Source organism: Macrotis lagotis, chromosome 1 (genome assembly GCF_037893015.1).
Source record: "Macrotis lagotis isolate mMagLag1 chromosome 1, bilby.v1.9.chrom.fasta, whole genome shotgun sequence".
Classification (NCBI taxonomy): Eukaryota; Metazoa; Chordata; class Mammalia; order Peramelemorphia; family Peramelidae; genus Macrotis; species Macrotis lagotis.
This window is the reverse complement of record NC_133658.1, coordinates 839,063,101-839,073,327: the sequence shown is the minus strand read 5'-3', so window position 1 is coordinate 839,073,327 and position 10,227 is coordinate 839,063,101.

Below are 10,227 nucleotides of genomic sequence, written 5' to 3'. Positions count from 1 at the left end.
AATATCAGTTATTTTTCTTAGGCAGGTATAATTTTAAAAAGCCTAATAAAGATACTTTAATAATTAATTTTTCTTTAAATTGCTACTCGTAACTCTATACATTCTTTTTACAAGTTTGCAGAACACGTTCATATCAATGGAGAATAGAACAACAAATATACTGAAATGTTATTGATGTTTTCTAAAATTTTGAAATCTATTCTCAAAGTGCTGTGATAAATAGCAATAAATGCTATACACAATAAATTTCTCTGTTGCAATTAAGATGAGTCATATAAGATTTTAATTAAAAATCCTATTTCCTATTTGCATATCTTTTGTCAAAACAAAAATAATAACAAAAAACTCTAGCAGTCTAAGAGACTGCACAATGTTGAGCACACTCAAAAAGTTGAGCCATATTAAAGGTTAATCTGGTCTGTGATGTTGTTCTGTTGGTGTATTAGATCACCTTTTCCATCATTTTCAGGTTAAGCAAAGTGGACTTCATGAATGGGCTTTGAAGGCTGCATATTACCCAGTGATTGGCCAAGTTGGACACATTTTCTTTTGACACTGCCATTCACTCTCTTTCTGAATATACTCTGCTTCCTAAGATTCAAAGACATCAACTTTCCTACTACTTGTTCAACCATTCTTTGTATCTTTTTTAGTTGGTAATCTGTATGATATATTCTAGGTATGGCTGCTACTAAAGACTCTGTCCTATATTTCTTTATCTTGTTTCTTTTCTTGTTTTTTATACTCTTCTTTTTCATGATCTCCTCAACTCCAGTGGGTATAATTATCATTTCTTCCCAAATGACTCCAAAATCTACAAATTCATTCTGATATCTCTTCTGAACTCCAGGATTGCCAGTGGCCAAATTCCCGCTAAAAATATTCACTTGGATATTCCACTGAAATAAACTCAGCATATCAAAAATCAAATATATTATCTTGTTACCTAAAACTCTCATTTCTTCAAATTTTTTTATTTTTTATAGTGAAGGTACCACAATCTTTCTAGATATCTAGAATCATCCTTGAATCTTTTCCTTTCTATGACCACTAGCTGTCAATGAGCCATTCTTCTATGTCCTTAACTGGTCAAAAGATCAGACTTTTTCTGTATTAAAATAGCCTATTCTTTTTCCTATTAAAAATAGCATCCTAATTCAACATTCTACTTCCTGTCTCCTTTCTTTCATCTATTTTTTGCACAACTGACAAAATTATCTTCCTAGACACAGAACTAATCATGATACTTCCCTTCTCAAAATTCTTCAGTGGCTCTCCATAGCCCCTTACAAACTCAGACTGTAATCTAAATTTGTCTACAAACTTGCTTCTACCACACCTAACTTTTAAAATTATATCTTATTCCCCTTCACATCATTTCTGGACTTTATACATTTAAAGGCTGAAGGGGAGAAGGGTTCCATGTGAACAGCAATTGAACCTGGGTAGCCTTGAAAGATAGGTGAGTGATATTCCAAAGGGATTGAAGAAAAAGAAGTTGGATTCAGATCCGGAATCTGGAGTGGTGAAGATAGGTGCTGTGAAGTATCCAGTTGCTGTAAGGCAACTGATTCTGGAAAAGCTGGTGGGAGCCCCTGGGAGAGTCTTTCAAGAGACAAGTTAGGATATATTGGGTATATAAAATGGGCATCCCATTGCCAGTTCTCACATGTTGGTACTTGTACCTGGAGTTGGTGATGCACCATGATGTCTTGCTGATACAGGAGGAAGAAAAACCAATTTAAGGTCAAAAGACTCCTGCAGCCACCACACCATCACCAATAGTCCTGTTTCCTGTGAATCAGGCCAAGGAGTAGAAGGATTCTGGTAAAGGCAAGTAAGAAGGATGCTTTGTACAACATACCCCTCATTAAAGTAAACATAATTGCGCAAGTGATACCACCAATCATTTGGTCAGTTGGCCTCTTATATACAGAAGGACCACTAGGACATTTTCATAAGTCAGTTTCCATGCTATTGCTGCTGATTATGATAGAATGATGATTAAAAACAGCCCAGTGAAATAACTTTCTTAAGGTTTACAAAGTACTATACCTTTAGTAATTCTTTTAATCCTTACAACAATCTATAATGCAAAAACATTAATCATTCCCACTGTAAAGCTGATAAAACTGAAGTTACCTAGAATCAAACAACTAATAAGTTCTGTAAATGAGATTCTAAAATCTTCTTTACCATTTTCATTTTTGTTGTCTGAACCTGTAATTTTATTTGTGAAATTAAAGTTTCTAATAAGGAAAATTCATCCACCACTTCAAATGGATTGCTGTTGTTTTAATTTTCAGCTTTTAATATCACATAGCTTAGTAGGGCACTGAAAGATTAGGTGACTTACCAGAATCTTAGAGTCAATATGTATCAGAAGCAGGAACTGAACCCAGATCAGTCAGTCTCTCTATTGGCTGCCCTATACTGCCTTGTGATCTAATTATTGCTATGTTTCTCCTCCTCCTTCTCATCATTATCATCATCAATTCATTTTTCTCATCCTTTCAGTAGGATTCAATTAGAAATAGGTCTGGGAGGGGCAGCTAAGTGGCCCAGTGGATAGAGCACCAACCTTGTAGTCAGGAGGACCCGAGTTCAAATTTGACCGTAGACACTTAACACTAGTTGTATGACTTCATCCCATTGCCCCACAAAAATAAACACAAAAAAATATAGAGCTGGAAAAAAGTAATGATTCTGCTATTATTATTATTTAATGTTCTTTAGACTATTATGCAAGTAGATAAAAATATTCAATTTTGTAGTTAGATAAAGGTATCAGAATGAAAATATCCTTGTTACAATGTCAGTAATGAAAGGACTATGGGCAGGCATGTACTTTTCATATTCCCACAAAACTTTGATCTCTTCTGTTGGGGTTGTTTCTGTTGTTGTCATTGCCCTAATGTAATCGCTATCATAACCTGTTTTGACTTTCTTTAAGGTTTATTTCCACTGTTTCCTGTTTTGTAAAAATCTTTTTCAATATCTCCATTTGTTAGTGTCTTAAAGTAAATGTAAGAATAACATAGACCCTGAGTTGGGATAGTGACAAAAGGAACACTTGCTTCCAAAAAGAGAGGTAGAATTTCAGATTATGCCAAGAAATTCATTTCCCTAGAGGTGGTAAGAGATAAAAATAATTAGCTTCATTATGCTTCTCCACATCAAATTTACAAACCTAGAGGGAATTTACCTTACAAAGTAAATCACAGTGGTCCAAAGCTTACAAGTGCATTTACATGAATAATCATCTTCCCAAGGACATCTTCCCCTGAGAAAATGATTTCAATGAGGCTGAGCATAGGACCTCATAAATACTTTCTACTCACTCTGGGAACCTTACTGCATCTGCAGATACCAGGCCAGTGCATATATTATACTTTCAACAGGGACTTCACAATTAGAGATGATGTGGGGTCTTTTTCTTAATGGTGGGTGGTTTACTATAAATTTATTCTTCAGGCTTTGAATATAGTATAGAGGTAAGCATGAGCTTCTTGCTACTAAATATAGGATGTCTTGGGGAAGTGGTTAGTAAGGAGGGGTGAAACCTTTTAAACAAGGGGTTCTTAATGTCTGTGTGTATATGTGGGTGTGTGCATGCATGGGCATGTGTGTGATGGACACCATTCTGGGGATATGTTGGAACTCATTTTCTGAATGGTTTATGTGTGTTGCATAATATACATAGGGTTGTAAAGGAAATAAATTATAGTGAAATACAGATATCAATTTAAAGAAAAAAAGGTTAAAGACTATAGATTAAGAACCCTTATTTTATAATGAATTCAGAGTAAGAGAAACTCACAAACAAATGCATTTCTTACTAGGGCACTCAAACTCATATGACCTTGGTTGAACTCATTTAACCTCTATCTACCTTAGTTTTCTTAGCTTAAAAATGGGATAATAATAATAATACCATTAAGCTCTCAAAAAATATGATGATGGTTTTAAAGTTGCCTTCCAAAGTTTACTTTTAAATAAATAAGCTTGAATATATTATATGTTTGCTCACAGTTTTAAAAAATTGGCCAAAAGCCTTTTGAAAAATTTCCTAATGAAAGTTATATGAGATCTTCAGAACAATTCATTACCTTTAAAACAGGACAAAAAGGTATTTCCAAAGACAGAAATTCATTACACTTTAAAATAGATTTCTTCTTGTAAATTGATGAGTTTCTGGGGAGTCATAACATCTTGGAGAGCAACTGAATAGATAAAAAGATAAGGTGAACTCAAGGTCCATTTCAGAGTACAGTGTAGGATCCTACGATTTTTTGATCAGTGATCATTAAAAGGCTACAAGGAGACACTTGCATCAGTTAAGAGTTAGTTAGTTGTAGTTCATTTTCTGCTCTAGCCTTCTGTGATTAGCCTAGATCATCTGGAGAAATTTGTCCGTGTAAATGGAGCAGTATTTGGAAGAAGCAGCCACAGGGATTAGCACTAGCTTGAGAATTAACCTGTACCCACAGTATTTGAGTATAGAAATTAAAACAGACTAAGAAAGCAACAAACCTTACAGTTCTAGAACTAGGAATAGGTCACTTTTGATAAAAAATTGTCAGGCAATTAAATATATACATTAACTATATCTAATCAAAGATGCATAATTATATTATAAAGATATGTAATTATGATTTTTCAACAGGAGCTCTAACTGATAAATATAAATAATGCTGGTTGCATTAGAGTTTTGGAATGGTGGGCATGATGGAATACAAAGAGCATTATTAACTCAAATCATTGAACAAAGTAAATACAAAAAAGGTGTGAATGATCAAGAATTTAATCCTTCTTGCAAGGACATTGAGTACAAAGAGTTTATTAACACAAATTAATTAGCACAGTAGATTAAGCACACTAGACAGAGCACTGGACTTAGAATGCAAATCTAGCTTCAGACACTAGCTATATGACCTTGATGTAGTCATTGTTTACCTTAGTTTTCTCAGCTACAAAATAGGGATGATAAATAATAATAATAATAATACCTCTCAAAGATATTATGAGACAGTTGAGATAATTATATTTGAATCTGTTAGCACAATGTCTGGTACATAGCAGACTCTACGTAAATGCCATAATCATCATCATCATCTCCATTTGGTAGTGATTTGGGGAAGAATGGTAATATTAAAAGAATTAGAATTTGACTGTACTTAACCTTGTATTTGTAGCCCTTTTCTTTGAGATATCCTACACTGTAGGCCTCTGAAGAATCACTACTGATTGAGACTTTTATTTGCATAAAAGATACATGGAAAGATTCCTCTTTTCAATAGTCACTAAGTTCTGTCAGTGAGGGCATTTAAGGCATTTGGGAAAGGAGCAATTTAGTTTTAAATCTCTGATAGAGTACATATATGTTCTAGGATATATAATCTTCTGAGTACTAGCTTATCTATAAAATGGGGATCATAAATCACACTCCCTAACTCAGAGAGTTTTAAGGAATGTTCTTAACAATTCTTTAATGCACAATAGAAATATAAGCTATAATTATTACCATTAAGACAATTTGAGATTAAAAAAAGTCATAGTATTACACATCTTCAAAAGAAAGACAAAGGAAAATTGCACAAGATATTCAAAAGAGGTAAAATTTCTGGTCCTGACACCCTTTAGGTTATGGCAGTAAGTTAAAAATAAAATAGGTCCAGAGAAAGAATTATGAACTTTGAACAAAGACCAAAGACTATTACTGTCAAATTAGGGAAAAAAAAGTTATATTAGTATGTAAATTTCCTATTCTCATACTTTATTTTTCTTCCTTAAGAATATGATTTCTCTGTCATCACATTCAACTGAGATCAATGTATAACATGGAACCAATGTAAAGACTAACAGAATGCCTTCAGTGGGGGGGGGGGTTGGGGGAAGGAAGCAAGAATGGAGGAAAATTATAAAACTCTAAATAAAATATTTCTTTAAAAAATAAAATAAAATAGGAATGGGGGACAACCTTGCTTCACCCCTTTTATAGGGATTACCTTAGAATCTACAGATTTTTTCTGACACAAATGAGAAGAGAATACTAGAGATTTTATATTTCCTGAAATTAGACATCTTTCATGAAGCAGTAAAGTAAGATTCCTCAGTCCCATTTCAATTTCATTTTTATGTTAATGCCATAATCTGGAGATATTTTTCAGGGGGAGTTTTTTCTCCTTTTTTGTATTTTGTTTTGAAATTTATATTTTTCTCTTTGTTGAAGATGGAGGGAGTTCAACTACCTCTAACTTTCCTAGATCTTAATATTAATTACAATTACTGCTACTAACACTACTACTATGTTGATAATAATACTAATAACACTAACAACAGTAATCAACAATAACATAGAAATTCTTTGCTTTATTTTGTCATTAACTATTTCTGAGAAGATACTGAATTGAATGCTACTGGCTTCCCTTCTCATGCTAACTGTTTATTAGTTGAACTTAATTACTATTCAGCAAGTAAAAAGCAGCAGGGAAAGAAAATCATAAAATGCTGCAGTTGTAAGGAATGATAGAGATCACTTAAATGATAAAAACTTATTCTGACTAATTCCCCTTCTTACTTACTAGAGGAAACTTACCCTGCAAAAAATATTTTGGTTCTACTTCGAATTGCACTCATTATTTCCACCAAAATATTTTATTTCCTTATGGTTGGCACATTTCAATTTTGTTTAAATATCTAGCACAATGTAGTTCATGCACTTAAATGCTTTTTTAAAAATTCAGTCAATCAGGGGAGGCTAGGTGTCAGAGTGGATAGAGCACCGGTCCTGGAGTCAGGAGTACCTGAGTTCAAATCAGGCCTCAGACATTTAATAATTGCCTAGCTGTGTGGCCTTAAGCAAGCCACTTAACCCCATTGCCTTGCAAAAAACTAAAAACCTAAAAACAAACAAAAATTCAGTCAATCAATTTGGTCTAATGATTTCTTTTCACAAAAAAGAAAAACCACATTCAGAAAGGGAAAATGAGTTTTCCAAGGTTACATAGGAAGTAAATAAAAGACTAGACTGGAATCCAGATTCTTTTTTGATCCACTGCTTTCCTTTCACCACACTCTTGTTTATCAGAACCCTGTCTGAGTTTGATAGAACCTGACTGGGTTCAATGATGTCCTGCAATGATCACAGGATCACAGATACAGAACAAGTAGAGATCTCTGACATCCTCTAGGACAATTCATTATTTTACAGAGAAGGAAACTGAGGCAGGACTCAACTGAAGTACTGCTTCCTACAAAGACTTTCCTGATGCCCCCCCATGATTATTAGTGCACATGTTGTTCTTTCCCCAATACATTGTATAAAGTGCTCACGGTTAGTGACTGTTTAGTCTTTTCATTTTATCTCTAGCACCTTAAAGAACTGTCTAGTCCATTATCAGGCACTTAACAAATGATTGCTTGATTTAAGTGAATTTAATTGAATTTGAATAAAGTCAAATAAATGGTATGCCTAGAATTTAATCCCAGGTCCTCCTCATTTGAAATCTTGACCTCTGTTCATTGTACTTCATAGATAGAACCTTCCCAGATAATTTAAATGTTCTATTAAAAGATGTATTAAACAAGTTCCTCAGTCTTATTTATGAATCTTTAAGAATATTGGGATTATAGTAAGGGTTCAATGGTAAAAGTTAAATAATTATTTGAGGAAAGGGGGAAAAATATAAACAATACACTTTTTAAGTTTAATCTGAATTATTAATATTATTCATCACTCTCTCATGTCTAAGCTGTCAATTCCTGATTTGTAGTTTGGTAATATCACAGGTGCAAATGCTGTCATTGAAAATATAAGTTACAGCTCTTTGTGAGATGCTTCAACCAGGTACCAGCATAGCTCTGAATTCACAGTCCTTTTGAGAAGTTAGCCAAGATTAGTATCCACTAAGAAGATTTGAGTTCAGATCTTACTTTTGACACATATTTGTTTGGTTACCATGGGCAAGTCAACTAATCTCTTTGGGCTCCAAGAAATGCTCTAAGAATAAGTCTTAGAGGAAGCCTTAATCTGAATTGCTAGGAGTTTCCTCAAGGAGTTCTATTTAACAATGAAATCATGTGTCTGCTACCTATCTCCCACCAAAAATCAAATTTTTCATTTAATCAAATTTCCTTTCCTTGTACCTTTATAACAAGGTCTTAATTGAGTTTTGATTAAAAAGTCAATCAATGTAAACTATTGAATTTAATTAATTTATTTATTTAATTTGTTGAAAAAATTTTCACTATTAACCCAAGAGGGAACTCTCTACTCTTTCCTGAAATAACCACCACAGTTTTGGCAAGTATCAGTTTCTCTATTTGATTTCTGAGTTTTCTTTTGATTCAATAATATAAAGTATAGAATTAGAATCATTCCTTACTGTTAAAAACAAAATGAAATCTTGCTGTAGATATTTGCCAAATTCCTCTTGTCATTACCATAACAAGGCGATGTGATGATTCACCAACAATCATTGGGAAAGGAAGTAAGAACAATCATTGACAGTTCTCCTTGCCTTAATATTTCTACCTTTCCTCACAGTAAACCCTATGATATAAATTATCTAAATATTAAACTCCAATTTTAAAGATAAGGAAACACATCCAAGATCACATGACTATGAAAATTTGATCTAGAATTTAAATTCTGATTTCAAACATGCTCTAGCTCCCAGCATCTAGAATGTTAGCAAACTTAGAATAAAAATTGAAGGTCAGTTGACTCAAAGGCAAATGGAAAAATTCATAATTGCTATAAGAAGGATACAGAAAATTATCAATGAAGTAGAATAAAAGTATTATGAAAACATACATAACCAGGAAAAGAATAATCCAATCATGGAACAAAATATAGGAATGAGAAGAATTGGATAAAAAAAGGCAAATGATAAGTCATCCAGAAGAGAAGCCCTAAGCTAAGAAGGTAAGTACATTAGTATAGCCAAGGACTAGAATGATTGCTTTCTGAAGTAATACTCTATTACTGTCCCTCAGATAACAATTTACAAATATTAATTAATTTCCTATAATGGAATGTTTCTGTGTGAGCTTCTGGGAGAGGTACAAAGAAGCATACTATTATGGCTTCTTTCAAAAAATGAAATGATAATATTAGATATTCAGGAAAAAATCACCAAAAGAAGGCTTGAAATTTCCCTTTGCCTTGAGTGCTGATTTCTGTTATCTCAATATCCTTGGAAGTTCACTGAATGCAGGGTTAACATAATATCTGTATTAAACTTTATTAATGATAAAAGAAGTCCCAAAATTATAGAATTAGAGTGGAGTTTCTTAAATCAAATGTAGCCCTAAGATTTTCATATATATTTCATCTAAGCTCCCAATGTCCAGGATAGGTATGATTATCTATATAATCCAACAAAAATTAGAGAATCCCTGGAATAGGGTACCATCTGAAAGAGAAGCCAAGTAATATTATCAGTATTTGGATAATCCCGAGGTTAAGCATGGGAAGACATCAAAATGACCTTAAAATAATTTCTACCTTTCCTCACTCCTTTTTCTAACTTCCCAGATAATCAAGAAATGCTTTCTTTTTGTATATTTTCAGCAGATCCTCAGTTTCCTTCCTAAATTTAGATTTTATCATAAAGGAAACAGGGGTCTTGACTATTAAGTCTTAGGGTCAGAAAACCTGAGTATAAATCCCACCTCAAATCTTTGCTATTCTGATGACCCAGAGTCATCTAACCTCAGTTTACTCAGCTACAAAATAGGAATAATAATACCTGTAGTATTTATGACCCAGGTTGATGTGAAGATCAAGGGAGATAATGCAGCATGTCTTAAAAGATAATGGGGGCGGCTAGGTGGTGCAGTGGATAAAGCACAGGCCCTGGAGTCAGGAGTACCTGGGTTCAAATCTGGTCTCAGACAATAATTACCTAGCTGTGTGGCCTTGGGCAAACCACTTAACCCCATTTGCCTTGCAAAAACAAAACAAAAAAAAAAGATAATGAAAGTTTAAATTTATTAGAATGAATAAAATAATAAAACAAATGACATTTATAAAACATTTTAAGAAGTATAATGTCTTTTGCATATACAAAGTATCCCCCAAAACATAGTATAGTAGTATAGGTGACTTAAACCTGCACTGGCTTTTGAAAGACCCTTTATAATAAAGTACATTATACTTTTTTTTTTTTTAGGTTTTTGCAAGGCAATGGGGTTAAGTGGCTTGCCCAAGGCCACACAGCT